Here is a 17,619-nt window from a genome sequence, read left to right as displayed (position 1 = left end):
CGTTTCTGTGATATTCCACCATAGACAATTTGTTTTGTTTGTGCAGAATGACACTCTCGAAATATAATTCTGATAAATTTGTTTTTGAGATCAAACTTTTTAAAATTCCTTGTCAATTAATTACAGATTATCATCCAATTTACTTTTGCTATCATTTATATTTCCGTCCAATAAACAACTAATATTATCGATCCCGGTTAGAATACAATGAAATGTCGATGCCCGGGTCGAGGTTTTGACAAAAAATAATGTAAGATTAGCGGTGAATAGCGGTGAAAGAATTTTTTTCACCGCAAAGCGCCCGCATCTTTTAGCGTTGAATGCGCTGAAAGCGGTGAATTTTTATAAGAATTGCGTTGAATTTTGCGGTGAAAAATTTTTTTTCACCGCATTCACCGGAATTCTTCCAAAAAGAAACTGCCGTACAAGGGTTCGAACCTCTACCTCATGCGTGTCACCAACTTCGTAATCCACTGCTCCATCTGTTACTTACTTCCATGATATTTCCTGTGAATGTAAGATAAGCGTTGAAATTTGCGCAGTGAATATTTATAAGATTTGCGATTTTAACGGTGAAAATTTTTTTTTTCACCGCATTCTGCTGGTAGCGGTGAAAATTTTTTTCACCACATTCTGCTGGTAGCGGTGAAATTTTTTTTCACCGCATCCTGCTTGTAGCGGTGAAAAATTTTCGTTCACCGCTTAAGCGCCAAAAAAAAATTCACCGCTCAAAAATTTTTTCACCGCATTCATCGCATTGAACGCATATCTTACACTTGTACTCAAATTCACCGCAAATCTTACATCTTTTAGCGATTTTTAGCGGTGACACCTCGACCCGGTTGGGAATTAGACTGGCTCAACAGTTAATCCATCAAAGCTTGGTGAATATTAATTCTTTATGTGCCTATCAGATCACCGCTGATAATTTTAAAGTATCTGGATGAAGAATGACCCAGAGGAATTTTTGCCTTCACTGCTTATCTCACTTAATTTTGACACTTTTTTCTATAAGGTGAATATATGTATTATCACCACTAAATTGAGTAGTGAATTAAAATAATTTCACAGCATTCACTGCTTATCTCACATCATTACGACGTAGAGGAACACCCCAAAATTTCTGCCTTAGTAAAAATCGGGCGAAGAATAGATACATAAAATGAACGAAATTATGAGAAAAGATTTGTATCTTACTTTCGCAAAAGGAGTTAAGCCGATTTTGCAAAATTAAGATACTTTAAAACTGCCAATAGGTGAAAAGTCCAGTAGTCCGTTTTCGATCATTTTAGGTATCTACTTTTTGCAACAAATTTGTCTCTAATTCGCAATTAATCGTATTTAAAAGCGCGCTTTGAGCATGCAAAAAGCATGTTAAAGCTTTATTATTTGAGCATGCAAAAGTGATTTGAAGCTTTTAAAATGACTTAAATAAAGATTTAATGACGGGACAAAATATATTTGTTTAGAATTTTGGTTTTTGTTGTTTTTCAGGTGAAATCATTTCATAGGTGATCTACACAGTTTTCCTATCCAGTACCATTGCAGCAGATACCGCACCAGAAAAGTATCTTTCCACAAAAAGAATGACAACTCATAGGCAAACAAGAAACTATTTCAAGTTTTTAAAATTCCTGAATATCAAATCAAACTGCCATTGTAGCGCTGTGATTTTTTTTCTGCTGTGATTTTCAATTTCCTATGCATAATTTGACTTTTTTCTTGCTTCTTTTTTGCATTTTTGATAGTCCAAAAATAGATTTTAATGTGCCAATACTGCGAGCTGGGCTCATTAATTTTGCACTTTCTAAAATGGATGATTAAAAATGTTTTGATGTAAAATCTTGTTGGATTTTTTGGGGTTTATAATTGCCCCGTAATTGAAAAAACCTGTATCAATAGAAGATCACAATAATAAAATCCAACTCTTTAAGACCAATGAACAAACTTTCAGAAATCATCCCAAAAGTTAAAAGAAAGTAGTGGTGCGTTTGAGAGAGAGATATTACGCTTTGAGAGGCGTTTTCAATTCAGTAAACTATAGGACAACTGTCATTGATTCCGTGACAACTTTAGACAAGCGTTCGCTGAATGAGTGCAATTGCAGGTAAAATAGTTTCCATTTATTATGTTCATACTTTGTTGTTTCTTTTGCGTTTAAGACTTGATAGGAAGTATGATTGTCCCACAATTATCAATTGAAGGCTCAAAAGCTCAATCGAGCCTCGTTGTAGCTTTACATTTTTTTGATATTTTTTCGTTTTTTTTTCGATTTCTATTGTTGTTTTTCTATATTAGAATAGCACAACGATTATATTTGATCCAAGCTTGGTATGTTTTGATTCGTTGTGTGCCCGTCATGTCAACAAAAATAAAATATGAGGATAAAGAATGACTGTAAACGTTTTCATTTCAACTGTTGTTAAATGTACTCTAATTCTTTGCGCGTTCTGAGTTAAAAGGCGGGAGACTGTTTTATTTCGCGAGTGGATATTCGAAATATATGATATTAAGTTTTCTTTTTTATATAAGTCTATTTGATACTAATTTTTCTCGAGACGTTCCACATTCGACAACAAGGTTCATGTTTTATTCTTTTGTTGTGGTAGAGACAAGGACTCCACTTTATTTGAGTTTAACACCAGTCAACCGATCGTAATCAACATGACATCTAGTAGCACCTCGATAGATGTCATGTTGAATACAATCGGTTGACTGGTCGCCACTCTGTTAGCCTTTGGGGGACAGATACAGGTATTGGGGGACTGAGAAAAGGCAAAATACATAACAGATGAAGATGCCTGTTTAGTACGGGGGAATACATGAATATGCCTGTTTAATCAAACTGATACAAGTATTGGGAGGGATGTGGCTGATACAAGGAGGACTGATACAAGACTGCTCCGGATTAAACTGGATCGGGTTAGCCGTGCTGATTTATTGTATTCCGTAGCCAAAGAAGAAGAGATACCGTGCACGGAAGTTGTGTCTAATTTTAATCCGATTACACTCTTTCTTGTTGAAAAGAACAATATACGTGTATTTACGTGCTACACGTTATTTACTACACGGTATGAAACTATTTCACTTTGTAGACTCAATGCAATGGTTTACAAAATTAATAATGAATTCAATTGAGCAAACGGTCGTATTAGTTGGTAGTTATGGAAATGCTGTCTGGCTTTTTGTAGTTGATTCAGTTTTTGTAAGAGGGGGCCTTTGGGTGGGGGAGGCTTTTCCGAGGCTTTACGGGGAGGCTGTTTTTGGTGTGGGGGGATCGGCATGAAAATAAGAGCCGGGCAGGAGTCAGATGGCGGGGGGATGATTCTGCCTACTGTCCCCAACAAAGAATGAATCTGTCTACTGTCACCCTTGAAATTGTAACAACCAAATAAAAGGCTTTGTCTGGTTGATTTAATTCCTAGATGTGTTTTCAAGCAAAAAAAATTGGGTTTGTTATATTTTCGTATTCAGCTTGTAATTTACGGGTTTGTTAAATTTTCGTAATGCAGCTTGTAAATCTAAAAAAAAACAAAATGAAATATATAATGTTTAGTCAAAAAGTTTTAGTAAAAATGGCATTGCTTGGGTCCACCAGTTCAGAAAACTGCATTGAAATTTAATTTTCTATGAAAAATCACTCTTACTACTACTCGAAATTTTGAATGACAATTGAAAATTTCGCATTTTAAACTGGCGTTCGGGCCAAAATTTTTTTAGTAAGTTGACCCCAAAAATTGACCTTACTACCTGCCAGTAAAACATTAAGGTGATTATTTTTCTTATTCAATAAAAACCCTCCTTTTTCTTTTTCTGTGAAAAAATTGGAATTTCAGACTCTAAAAATATTACTACAAGAGCATGCAAAGCAAGTTCCAACTTACATATAAGAGGTGTCCCAATTGTCTTGAGATCATTTTTTTCCTAAATTTTGAGTTGGCCTTGACATCAACACTTTTACTTATACTACTCCTACTACTACTATTACTACTTGGACTACTACTACTACTACTACTACTACTACTACTACTACTACTACTACTACTACTACTACTACTACTACTACTACTACTACTACTACTACTACTACTACTACTACTACTACTAGTACTTCTACTGTTTGAACACTTAAATTCCATAAAGAAATAAAGGAACAATGACAATAAGTACAAACAGGTAAATAAAATGCGTATAAGTTTGAGCTTATTTGGGTTTATTTAATCCAGGAAATGCTGTTCGACAAAACTGTTGAAGCGGGATTTAGACTCTCTTTTCGCTTTCTGTCGTAAGGTGATGTAGCTCATGTTGTTCCTTGAGCAATCTTCTTCAAGTTGATCCATCCACGTCTTGCGTTGACCCCCTGGAGCTCGTTTAGCATATCGATATTTTTCTGTCGGCTCCCAGGTGAAGGCTCGGAGCGCTAGACGATCGCCATTCATCCTCAGGATATGGCCAAACCATTTCAACCGTTTAATCATGATCATTGCCGAAAGTGTCGACATACGTGATCTAGCCAGTACTTCTTCATTTGTCACCCTCTCCAGATATGAAAAACATAGTATCCTTCGCAGACAGCTGGTGTGAAAGCTCTCAAGTTTCCATTGCGTTGATTTATTCATTGTCCACGTTTCAGAGCTATAAAAGACCACTGATAACACGAGAGCTCTGTATAACTTGCATTTGAGGGGAATACTAAGTTGTTTGCTCTTCCAAAGCTTCTGAAAGCTCGCAAATCGCTGTCTCCCTTCCGCCAGCTTGGCACTGATTTCCTTTAGGTCACCATGTTGCAAGCTCACGAAAGAACCGAGATACTTGAAAGCTTCTACATTTTCGAACTCCACTCCATCTCGATCGTGGACATTGCAGGAGAAAATGCGAGATCTTCCAGCCTTTTCTCTGCCGCAGTATCGTGACTCGTGAATTCGTCGGCCTTTCACAGTTGCGAATTTCCTAGTGCACTTCTGACAAGTGAGGCTTTTCTCTAGCCCAACAAACTTTGACGCGCTGTCTTCGACCCTCTTCGAATTCTTAGACTTGCAGAATCTGGCTTCATGCACTTCGCATCCTCTTGCAGTGTCGAAGCGACGTTTACAACCTGAACATACACAACTATCGTCATCAGAGACCGCAGATGATCTGTTATTCGCCGTAGACACTAGATCAGCAACCACTGACCTCTCTTCGCTGCTAACTGTCACAAGCTCAGCCTCAGCTGAACTTTTTAGTCTCAGTTTCTCACCAGCTAGTGTCTCGAACCAGCCCGCATTCTTCTTCTTGCCCACCAGCACCTCTCTGCCAATGTGTAGTCGGGATTGGTATTCGGCCTCAATGAGAGTCCCAAAACGGCCTTTGCGGTTTCCTGTAGGAATTTCCACGTTCCTTTGAGCAATGGGTACACTGGCTCCGGGTTCGCATTTAACACCCATATTCTTTGTCTTCCCAACATTGATCATTAGGCCAACAGCCTCGGCTAAAGATTCAATTCTATGTAGATTTTCTTGAACATCGGAATCAGAGACGCCCAATAGGGCAACATCATCGAAGAAGTCAAGATCAGCAACACAGCGTCCAATGTCGATTCCTCCTTGAACTGAATTAGCCAACATATAGTTTATCTCAAGGCCAAAGAGAATAGGCGACCATACATCACCCTGGCGAACACCAGTTTTTACGTCGAACATCTGGCCCTTCTCCCCCTCTGCCTTGACGCAGCACTTGAAGCCTTCGTAACTGTTGCGGATGACATTCACAACTTTTTGTGGGAGCCCGTAATGTTTCATTGTCTTGTACATCATCTCGCGGTCCACCGAATCGAATGCAGCGCGGAAGTCAATGAAACAAAAACTGACGTCCAATTGGAAGGCCATGCATTTCTCTAGTATTTGCCTCAACGCAAACAATTGGTCAGTGCAACCCCTGCTTTTTCGGAATCCGCATTGTTCTTCTCTTAGCACTTGATCAAGTGCATCTTTGCATCTATTCAGGTTGATTGACGCAGTAACTTTTCCAGGTACCGAGAGCAATGAAATTCCGCGATAGTTCCCACACTCAGATCTTTTTCCTTTGCTTTTGTATAGCGGGACAACTTCTGCTAACTTCCAGTCTTGTGGAAGATTTTCTTCAGTCCAGCACTTGTTGACAATATCCCAAAGCCATTCAGCGATTCCAATATGCGACTTTAGCATTTCGGCAGAAATATCGTCTGGTCCACTTGCTTTACCGTTTTTCAGTTTACGCACGGCAATTAGAACTTCATCAAATTGAATTGGACCTAGGTCTATTTCAAGACTCTCGGATGCTTCCACTATGCTCAACACAGAATTGCCGCTTGTCGTGGCTGGATTCAACAGATGCTTAAAGTGCTCGGTCCAACGTTTCAACCTTTCTTCTTTTGTTTTCAGAGGCTCGCCTGTGGTTGAAACTAATTTACTTATATGAGGACTCCACTTCCGACATAACTGTTTTGACTCCCCAAACACTTCTTTCAGGTCACCTTTGTCTGAATGATCTTGTATTGTTTCACCTTTGTCTTTCAGCCACTGTCTTTTGTCAGATCTTAGCGCTTTTCGTACTTCTTTGCAGCAGTTAGAGAACACTAGCAGCGCCTCCGCGCTACTATGCTTCCTCAACTGTAACTCGGCCCGTTTCCTAATCAACGCCAGCGTTTCAACTGTAATCCAGGGTTTGTGCACACGCTTTTCGGGGATGAGTAGTTTTGTTGCCGCTGCATTAAGAGCCGTTCGAAAATTTGCCCAAGATTGTTCTACGCCTTCAACAATATCGCTCTCATCAAGATAGCGCTTCACTTCTGCGCAGAAAGCTTCACGCGTGACTTCATCGCGCAACTTGGTAGAGCAGACCTTCGGTTGACTGCGTGGCTTCTGTGCCACTAATTGGAATCGCACTTCAGCAATGACCATTTCGTGATCGGTGAGAGTGATCTTTCCCCTCCTTGTCCTTACGTTGTGCAAACAACTCCTGTGCCTCGAACCGAATAAGATATGATCTATCATCTTCTTTCGCATCTGTTGGTCAGGTGGGTTAAATGTATACCGGTGCACTAACCGGTGTCGAAACCAGGTTCTTTCAATCAACAGGTCATGAGAGACACAAAAGGACAACAATTTTTTTTGAGTTATCATTCTCCTCGCCCATTCCAAAGGGGCCTCGGCAAGGCACGTTTACATCAGATTGTTGACCAGGTTCCGAATTGAGGTCTCCGACGAGGCAGACTCTCTCCCTTTGTTTGAAACTGGATACCAAGCTGCTCAACTGATTCCAAAAATTGTTTTTCGCTAAGTCGTCAGCTTCATTTGTGGACGCATAACACACAATCACAACAAGGTTAGCTCGTCTCTGAGCTGCAAACTCCAATAGGCCATTCGCTCACTAACAGCAACTTGCTCAGTTATGCTACCGGCAAGTCTTTTCGTCACTGCAATACCAACTCCTCCTTGTCTCGCTTTTGCAGTCAATAACCAGGAGTCAGTGAGGAAGAGCTTGTGGTCGCCAAGATCTATTTCCTGTTCCTCCAGTCTCGTTTCCTGCACTCCCAGAACGTCCAACTTGTACTTCTTCAGGTCCATTTTCAGGCTTTCCAGTGAACCTGATGGAGCCAGTGTCCTGACATTGAGGGTTCCAATTCTGAGATTTCTATTCCACGGGAGATTCTTCGCACCCCTTAACCGGGACTCATTGCATTGGATTTTAAGGCTAATATACAACTAGTCGCGCCACCAACTAGAGGACACTTGCCTCGTTAGCTCGGTGGTACTATGCATCTGCCCTACGGGCAGCTGCTGCACCACTTACCCCGGGGACACCGCGGGGAGGGGAGGTTGGATTTTGCCCCCCACTACTACTACTACTAACAATACTTCTACGAGTACATTTACTGCTACTAGTAATAACACTTTTATGACTACTGCTACTACTACTACTACTACTACTACTACTACTACTACTACTACTACTGCTACTGCTACTACTACTACTACTACTACTACTACTACTACTACTACGACTACTACTACTACTGCTACTACTACTAATACTACTACTACTACTACTACTACTACTACTACTACTACTACTACTACTACTACTACTACTACTACTGCTACTTCCGGCATAACTGTTTTGACTCCCCAAACACTTCTTTCAGGTCACCTTTGTCTGAATTATCTTGTTTTGTTTCACCTTTGTCTTTCAACCACTGTCGTTTGTCAGATCTTAACGCTTTTCGTACTTCTTTGCAGCAATTAGAGAACACTAGCAGCGCCTCCGCGCTACTATGCTTCCTCAACTGTAACTCGGCCCGTTTCTTAATCAATGCCAGCGTTTCAACTGTAATCCAGGGTTTGTGCACACGCTTTTCGGGGATGAGTAGTATTGTTGCCGCTGCATTAAGAGCCATTCGAAAATTTGCCCAAGATTGTTCTACGCCTTCAACATTATCGCTCTCATCAAGATAGCGTTTCACTTCTGCGCAGAAAGCTTCACGCGTGACTTCATCGCGCAACTTGGCGGAGCAGACTTTCGGTTGACTGCGTGGCTTCTGTGCCACTAATTTGAAACGCACTTCAGCAATGACCAATTCGTGATCGGTGAGAGTGATCTTTCCCCTCCTTGTCCCTACGTTGTGCAAACAACTCCTGTGCCTCGAACCGAATAAGATATGATCTATCATCTTCTTTCGCATCTGTTGGTCAGGTGGGTTAAATGTATACCGGTGCACTAACCGGTGTCGAAACCAGGTTCTTTCAATCAACAGGTCATGAGAGACACAAAAGGACAACAATTTTTCTGAGTTATCATTCTCCCCGCCCATTCCAAAGGGGCCTCGGCAAGGCACGTTTACATCAGATTGTTGACCAGGTTCCGAATTGAGGTCTCCGACGAGGCAGACTCTCTCACTTTGTTTGAAGTTGGATACCAAGCTGCTCAACTGATTCCAAAAATTGTCTTTCGCTAAGTCGTCAGCTTCATTTGTGGGCGCATAACACACAATCACAACATAACACACAATCATTTGTGGGCGCATAACACACAATCTACTACTTCTACTACTACTACTACTACTACTACTACTACTACTACTACTACTACTACTACTTGGCCGCAGTGACATATTACAGCAAAATTTCTTAATCTCATGACAATTAAAAAAAAATGTTTTTGTCCGAACGCCAATTTAAAATTGGTAGTAAGCCCGGAAGTAGTAATTTCAGTTGTCATTTGCGGAGTGTTTTTTGTAACTTGTCATTGATATTTTTTCAGATGGAAGAAACTTGACAATTTTCAAAAATTTTTGAGAAAATTTTCCTTTCAGATTTTCCTTTCATTTTCTCAATCTTAAAGAAAAATTTGCCAAATTGACCCAAAACAAAAATTGCCAAAAAGGATTTTATGAAACACATCGCGAAATCGCACTTACTTAAATAGAACCAATATACAAGCTCTGAAAGCCCCTGAAAAACTTAAATATTGAAATTGCCTCCTACTCAAATCAATCAGTTTAGATCGGGTTGCGCAATCGCGGAGCGAAATTATGAAGGATTTTATCAACCTTAAAGAGAAATTTGCCAAATTGACCCTCAACAGAAATTGCCAAAATGGATCGCGGTGCGAATCGATCAGTTTGAATAAGGTGATTCAATCGCGGAGCGAATCAGGCCTGTTAAGAACAATTTATGATAGTTTTAAATAAGGAGTCCTCATTCGCGGAGCGAATCAGTCTTATTTTTTAGTTGTTTAAAATAAATGTAATCGTGGTGCGAATCGATCAGTGCTTATTTATTCACTTATTACGACACGACACTGTAGATATGTACAGTTTGTGAGGTACGCAGGCTTCCAGTTGTCGTTGAATGATTCCGTTTACTGATTGGTCGTTTACTTATTTATTTAGCTCAAAAGATTAAATGAAAAAAAGAAACTGTATCGACCGGGAATTGAACGCGGGTCTAAGGGGTGGAAGGCGACAATTCTACCACCAAACCACCAATGCTTACTTAGCACCAATGATGCTTACAGTGGCTGAATACAGTTCAAAATAACCAGTCAATGATGCAAATATGGTCCAAGTTGGTTTGTATACGCGCCGCAAAACCCGTTCGGTTGTATCAGCCCAAATATAAAAGCCCGATTTGCTCCGCAAATCAGCACTGCTAAATAAATCGAACACTCGCCTCCCTCCCATATAACGTACTGGGTGGGGGGGCATAACGTACTGGGGGGAAGGGCATAACGTACAGGGGGGAGGGGCATAACGTAATGGTGGGAATGCCCATTAAAGTCATTCGCGCCGCGAAAAATCCCCCAGTGTTCTTAGGGCCCAACGTTTCCTTAGATCGGACAGATTCAATTATTGTACAACAAGTCTCAACAAGGAGGCTCAGTAATGTGCGTGCGCACATAAATTTCCAAACCCGCTCATCTGCATTTACCATATACGGAAGTAACTTTAAATTGTGTCCAATTTTAATCGGATTAGAGTCTTTCTGTTCTATTTGTAAAGTTTTATATATGTTTAATTTACATATGTTATATTTAGAAGAGAATTATTATATACCATTCTGAAATCCGAATTGCTATATACCATTCTGAAATATTATATCCATTAAAGTAGCTACCCCTTCCTACAGCTACTCCTCCATCAGAGGATTTTAACTTAGACACGAAATTTGCGGCGCGAAAAACTTATTTGATATAGAATTGACTTTTTTGCCACGCGAATGACTGATCTGATATAGATACGGATTTTGCGGCGCGAATCACATATTTGATTTAGAATTGGCTCTTTGCCACGAATGACTGTTTAGTTTAAAATCAGTAATTCGCAACGCAAATGACTGTTTAATTTAAAATTAGTCATTCGCGACGCGAATGACTGCTTAATTTAAAATCAGTGTATAAACCAAAACCGTATCTAAAATTCAGATCAGCCATTCGCGCCGCAAAAATCGTATCCAAAATGGATCAGTCATTCGCGCCGCAAAATTGGTCATTCGCGCCGCATTATATAACCCAAATATGAATTAATCCAAATGTAAATCAAAATGTATTACCTTTGTGTTACATGTGTTACCAAAATGTAATTAAAATGTATTCGCGGCGGGAAAGCCGCATCTAAATCAGGTCTTTCATTGACGATGATATATAGCAACATCAGATCGTTGATTCGCCCCGCAAAAACCGTATCTAAAAATCAAACCAAGCAATCGCGCCGGAAAAACCGTATCTAAATTAGATCGTTGATTCGCCCCGCAAAAACCGTATCTAAAAATCAAACCAAGCAATCGCGCCGGAAAAACCGTATCTAAATCAGATCAGTGATTCGCGCCGCTAAAACCGTACCTAAAAATCAGATCAAGCATTCGCGCCGCAAGAACCGTATCTAAAAATCAGATTAGGCATTTGCACCGCAAAAACCGTATCTAAGTCAGATCAGTGATTCGCGCCGCGAAAACAGTATCTTAAAATCAGATCAGGCATTTGCGCCGCAAAAGCCGTATCTAAATCACATCAGTGATTCGGGCCTCAAAAACCGTATCTAAAAATCAGATCAGGCATTCGCAGCGCAAAAACCGTATTTAAATCAGATCAAGCATTCGCGCCGCAAAAACCGTATCTAAAAATCAGATCAGGCATTCGAACCGCAAAAACCGTATCTAAATCAGATCAGTGATTGAATGGTATCTATGATTTACTATGTAATGGCACGTGCTCTGTAGCTGGGGGGCACAAACAGAAAGCATCCTAATTCTCTTGTAAAGTATAATATATGCAATTAAACCTATGCAAAATAAAGACTCCAATGGGATTAAAATCGGACTCAATTTTAAAGTTATTTCCGTTTATGGTAACTTTTGTTCAGAAATTATTACTTGCATTTGCGCATCAAACCGAGTCAGTATTGTGAAAACATTGGATGACTAATCTTATTCTACATTCTGTTGTCCTTTTACCGAATATTGACTGTACAGCTATCATAGAAAAAACCGTATCTAAATCAGATCAGTCATTCGCCCGGCAAAAACGGTATCTAAATCAGATCAATCTTTCGCGCTGCAAAAACAGCGTATCTAATCAATTATTCGGTCTATGCCGTGGGCAGGCAATATTTCTGCCACTGAACTGTACTGTAGTCTAGTTAATTCGTAAATAGGACTGATTCGCGGTGCGAATCAGTCTTATTTTTAGTCAGTTGAAATTGTTTGTATTCGCGGTGCAAATATATCTATATCGTATATATGTACATATATATATATATTATATATATATATATATATATATATATATATATATATTTATATATATATATATATATATATATATATATAAATATATATCATATATAAATTCAATCTGATCGATTTGCACCGCCAATGCTACTTATTTACCATATTTAGAAGAAAATTGTGCGATTTTATTTAGGAGTAGTCATTCGCGGAGCGAATCAGTATTTTACTATCCGTGATGTCTCAATCGCGGAGCGAATCAGGCATATTTAGAAGAAAATTGTGCGATTTTATTTAGGAGTAGTCATTCGCGGAGCGAATCAGTATTACTTTTAGCTAGATTGAATTTTCTGTTTTTGCGGTGCAAACTGATGCGACTGTTTGGGATGGCTCAATCGCGGAGCGAATTAGGCATATTTAGAAGAAAATTATGATAGATTTAAGTTAGGAGTAGTCATTCGCAGAGCGCATCAGTTTTACTTTTAGCTAGATTGAATTTTCTGTTTTTGCGGTGCAAATTTATGCAACTGTTTGGGATGGCTCAATCGCGGAGCGAATCAGGCATATTTAGAAGAAAATTATGATAGATTTAAGTTAGGAGTAGTTATTTTGCGGAGCGAATCAGTATTTTGTTAGCTATTAAAAATTGTCTGTTTTCGCGGTGCAAATTGATAAGGCTACAAAAACAAAGACTTTTGGCGGAGGGGATCCTAGTTAAAAGAGAGTCAACTAATTTGGTTTGAAATGGCTTTAAAGTTTAAAATTGTTCGTATTTGCAGTGCAATTCGATCAGGTGAAATGAGTGGCTTAGTCGCGGAGCGAATCAGAATTATTTTTAGCTAATTTAAACTGTCTACTTTTGTCTTTTGTCTAATTTAACTTTAAAATTAAGTGCATTGGCGACGGGAGGGGATTATAAGAATTATAAGATTATAAGATTTGAATTTTGTGGCTCGATTCAAGATGTAAATGATTTTAAGTTTTAGTGTGACCATTTGCTTTTTTTTGAAAAAATTAGTCAGTTCAGGCATTTGTTTGATCCGGTTGTGCAATAAATTGACTTGAATTATGAAATTGCCCAAGAAAAATTTATTACTACTACTGGAAATATTGAATGACAATTTACATTTTTGGTTTTTAAATTGGCGTTCGGACCGAAAATTTTTTGTAAAATGGCCCTAAAATTTGACCTTACTACTTTCCCAGAAAATTTTTGAAAGTGATTTTTTTTTGTTTTCCATAACTTATGAGCACTCTTTTTCCACATTTTGCAAAAAAAATTTCATTTTGGACTCTAGAAAAAATACTACACTAGCAGCCAAAATAAGGTCCGATTTACATATAAGTGAATTCCTTAATGTCATGAGATCAATTTTTTTCCTACTGTCAGTTGTCATTGAATTGAGATCAATACTACTACTACTACTACTACTACTACTACTACTACTACTACTACTACTACTACTACTACTATTACTACTACTACTACTACTACTACTACTACTATTACTACTACTACTACTACTACTACTACTACTACTACTACTACTACTACTACTACTACTACTACTACTACTACTATTACTGCTACTACAACTACTACTACTATTACTACTACTACTACTACTACTACTACTACTACTACTACTACTGCTGCTACTAACACTACTACTACTACTACTACTACTACTACTACTATTATTATTTTTTCTTTCAATTATAGTTGATGGTGTCGCATTACAGCTGAAAAAGTCCCCAAGTTATAGCTAGGAGGCTGTTGGTTGTATGGCAGCTTAAAAAAAACAACTCAATCGCGTTTTTTTTGCCCTTTAAAACATCCGTTTGAGGATTTATTGGGTATAGAAATAATTACCGCCAAAAAATTCAACTGAAAATATTTGTTGAAAAAGTAAGTAATTGAAGACATAAAAGTTACAATCAAGAAAAGCGTAATACTACTGCGATACTCAGTTTTATGCAATTAAGGATCTAGCTCCTGGGATCATTAACTGTACTGTCTTCGGTCTATTGAATTTGGACTTGTTCAGTCTACAGACTTGATACTTATACATTGCGAGTCATCTGTCAAGGCAATTATCGTAATATCTGGAATAGTTTGATGGAATAGTTTTGACTGGACGGAGGGTTTACGAAAATTCTTTTCTTAAGATCTTAGCTCAGTATTTGGTTTGATTAATGTTTTTTTTAATTATTTAATTTATTAGTTACCTTCTGTATAGGCCACTCTTAGTACTGCTAAAATTCCACAATTGGTAAATTCAAGTTTTTTTTACTACTATATATCAGCCCCTTTTGCTTAAAAAATAGATGATTATTTACTTCTGTAGCACAGCAGAATTAAGTAGTATTAACGTATAGCCTGAGAGACAGTACAGTTATTTGGAGAATGGATCTAATAATAATATCGTTTTATTGGATGTTGTTGTACTGTCAAAAGTTGTCCTGAGCGTGTTATCATTCGGTCCAAGCATCCAAATAGGAACAAACCTAAGGAAGAGCACCTCATTATGGACGTAGACAGGTTAGTTCTTGAGATACGTGAGAACAATACTGACAGTGAAATTTTATGTGAAATAGAATCGTCGGCAATTGGTACGCAAAAAAATATTTGAGAGAGCAATGGATAGAGGAATTAAATGGTTAAAATTTTTGAAGGAACAAAACCTACTATCTTTTTCATTTGATAAAGGTTGTAGTTTTTGTTTCAGAATGCGACAACTTTCTTGCATTAACTGGGTCAAAATTTTTGTGCCAGTCAGTTGAGGCTCGTAATAGAGAAAGTGAGGATCTAACCGTAAGAACTGAGAAGCAGAGAATTTCCAGCTGGCATCAACTAACGGAACAGGAAAGAAAATCAAAAAGAATCAATACAGGCTCAATACAATCGAATCACAACTAACCAGACCTTCTGGACTTGCTAAAAAATTTTAAAGTGGTTTTTCACTTCTGCCTGTACTGTCAATACCCGCAGCAGTTTCAAGAACCTCCAAAAATTATCTTTCTCATTTTTTCCTGGGGTTATCTGCGGCAAATTTTGAGACTAACTAACGAACGTTGCCTAACCCGATTATGCCGGAGCCATTTTAGAAGCTACCATCCAGGAGGATGATGAGCTAAAAATGTCTCTCGATGTTAAAAACTTGTACACCAATGTAAAAACTGCGGAGGCAATTGAAAGCGCGCTGAAAGAACTGTACTGCAGTAACGAGTATCCTGAGATTCCGAGGTCCACTAAGAAGACCCTTTTGGGACTAGCCGTAATGATTTTTCATTTTATGTGCAAAAAATGTGGTACACTCAACCGGAAAAATTAGCCATGGTTGCCTCAATGGCGGTAGTTTTGGCAAATTTGTGGATGAAGTCTTAAAAAACGTCCTTGCAGAAACCAAATGAAGAAATGGAGATAAAAGGAACGTTCATGGATTGTCACCGACTCGTTAATTTCCGAGGGAAAGGAGTTGAGTGCAAAACATTAAAAAACTGGTTTCAGGCAAAATGCCCATGTATTACTGAAACTGTGTATAGGACAATGCAGGAATGACATTCTGGATGACATAGTTTGCACTACTAAGTGGAAACCTCAAGAGTACTGAATTGTCTTCACAGATACTTACAATTCGCTCTTGAGACACCCAACGCTATTGGAAACCTGGAGTTCTTAAAACTTCATAAATGTAGACGATGACTGACAGAGTAGCTGTCATTGGCATCAGAGTTCTGCCGATAATTACTGTAGCTGTGCATTGTTACAATATAAGAAAAAATTGATTCAAAGCACTGTACATACTGTTTTCATGCAACCAGTTATTGGCAATCTTTTGATGTAGCTCTTACAAATAAGCAAGTGATATGGTCTAAATATCAGTATCAATCGGAGTGGTCCTCAGGATTTTTAACAAGACGTTGGATGAGATGGTTACAAAAAAAAGAGGTTACAGCGAACACCCCACGAATGAAAACGTCTGAAAACCAATAAATGTCTCCACAAATCTGAGCTTGAAGAGTTTTTTCGTCCGATGGAGGGGAAACATTTCTAAAACTTCTGCGAGTAGACTGGAAGAAATTGTGTGATATTCAAATCTTTTTAGTAGTAGTAGTAGTAGTAGTTCAGGCTTCTGCAATGCACGGGTTGAAGCACCCTTGTTGATCGTTATAAATGAGATATTTTCGAAATGGGGTTACAGTTTTTGCACAGGCAGCAAATTGTCCAAGTGCACATGTCAATTTCGTTAAAACTTCTAAAAAAGAATTTCCAATAAATGTCGCTGATCCGATATTTTATATTTTTGTTGTCTGAAAGGTCTGTCTGTTTGTTGACAATATTATAGAGATAGGCTGTTCTCGACCAGAAATTTTTGTCGCTTTTGAATAATCGTTTTTTCGTAAGTTTGATTTCACCTTTCGCGCCTTGTCTCGTCCGATTATTGATGTTGAAATGTATAAACTTTTCTATGGCAATGTTGTATTTATTGTTTATGAGATCACATAGTAGTAATAAGCTGTGAAGTTCGAAGTAAAAAGACAGAGGTAGAATTTTCAGTTTGATTAAACGCTCCTTATATGTGAGAGAAGAACCTATTATCCATTTCGTCGCACTTTTTGGATTCTTTCGGTGAGTACTAGATCGCATTTAGACGGATACCACACTTGGCAGGCGTAGGATATAATTGGTACAATGTAACCCGTGTATGCGTTTAACTTAACTTGAGGGAGAGTTCTGTGGTGAAGATTTCTTCTGAGGTACCAAAGTGCTTTAAGAGTTTTGGAGGCTCGTGTGCTTGCGTTTTGATGCCAAGTGAGGTTATCACAAACTTGTATTCCGAGATCTTTTTGATGAGACGAGATGTTGACAGTTTCATTTTTTATTGTAAAGAGTGACTTTTTCTTGAAACAGAGGATCTTGCATTTGTTTTCATGGAGGCGCATTTCGTTGTTATTGCACCATTCATTTAAATTCTGGAGATCAGTTTGAAGTTCATGTTTGTTATTAGAGAGCAATTTGTAATCATCTGCATAACCGTAGGTTTGACTGTATTCGATTTTTTGTGGTAAATCATTTATGTAGACGAGAAAAAGTAGTGGCCCCAGGATTGAACCTTGCGGTACGCCGCTAGTGACGTCACGAAGGCTCGACTTTGAGGTTCCAATGCGAACACGTTGTTTTCTGTCGTCACAGTAGTTGGCTATTAATCTGAGCGCTTTTCCCCCGATCCCTGATTCCGACAGTTTTGCAACAACGCGGTGGTGGGGTACTGTATCAAACGCTTTCTGGAAATCTAGGTAGAAAACGAAAAGTTCATCATGTGCAATTGAGTCGACTTCTTTGTACAGTTGGTCTAGAAAGCATAACATTTGA

This window comes from Convolutriloba macropyga, chromosome 2, assembly GCF_964194025.1.
Source record: "Convolutriloba macropyga chromosome 2, txConMacr16.3, whole genome shotgun sequence".
Lineage (NCBI taxonomy): Eukaryota > Metazoa > Xenacoelomorpha > Acoela > Convolutidae > Convolutriloba > Convolutriloba macropyga.
The sequence above is the reverse complement of the archived record's forward strand: the minus strand, read 5'-3'. Positions refer to the sequence as shown.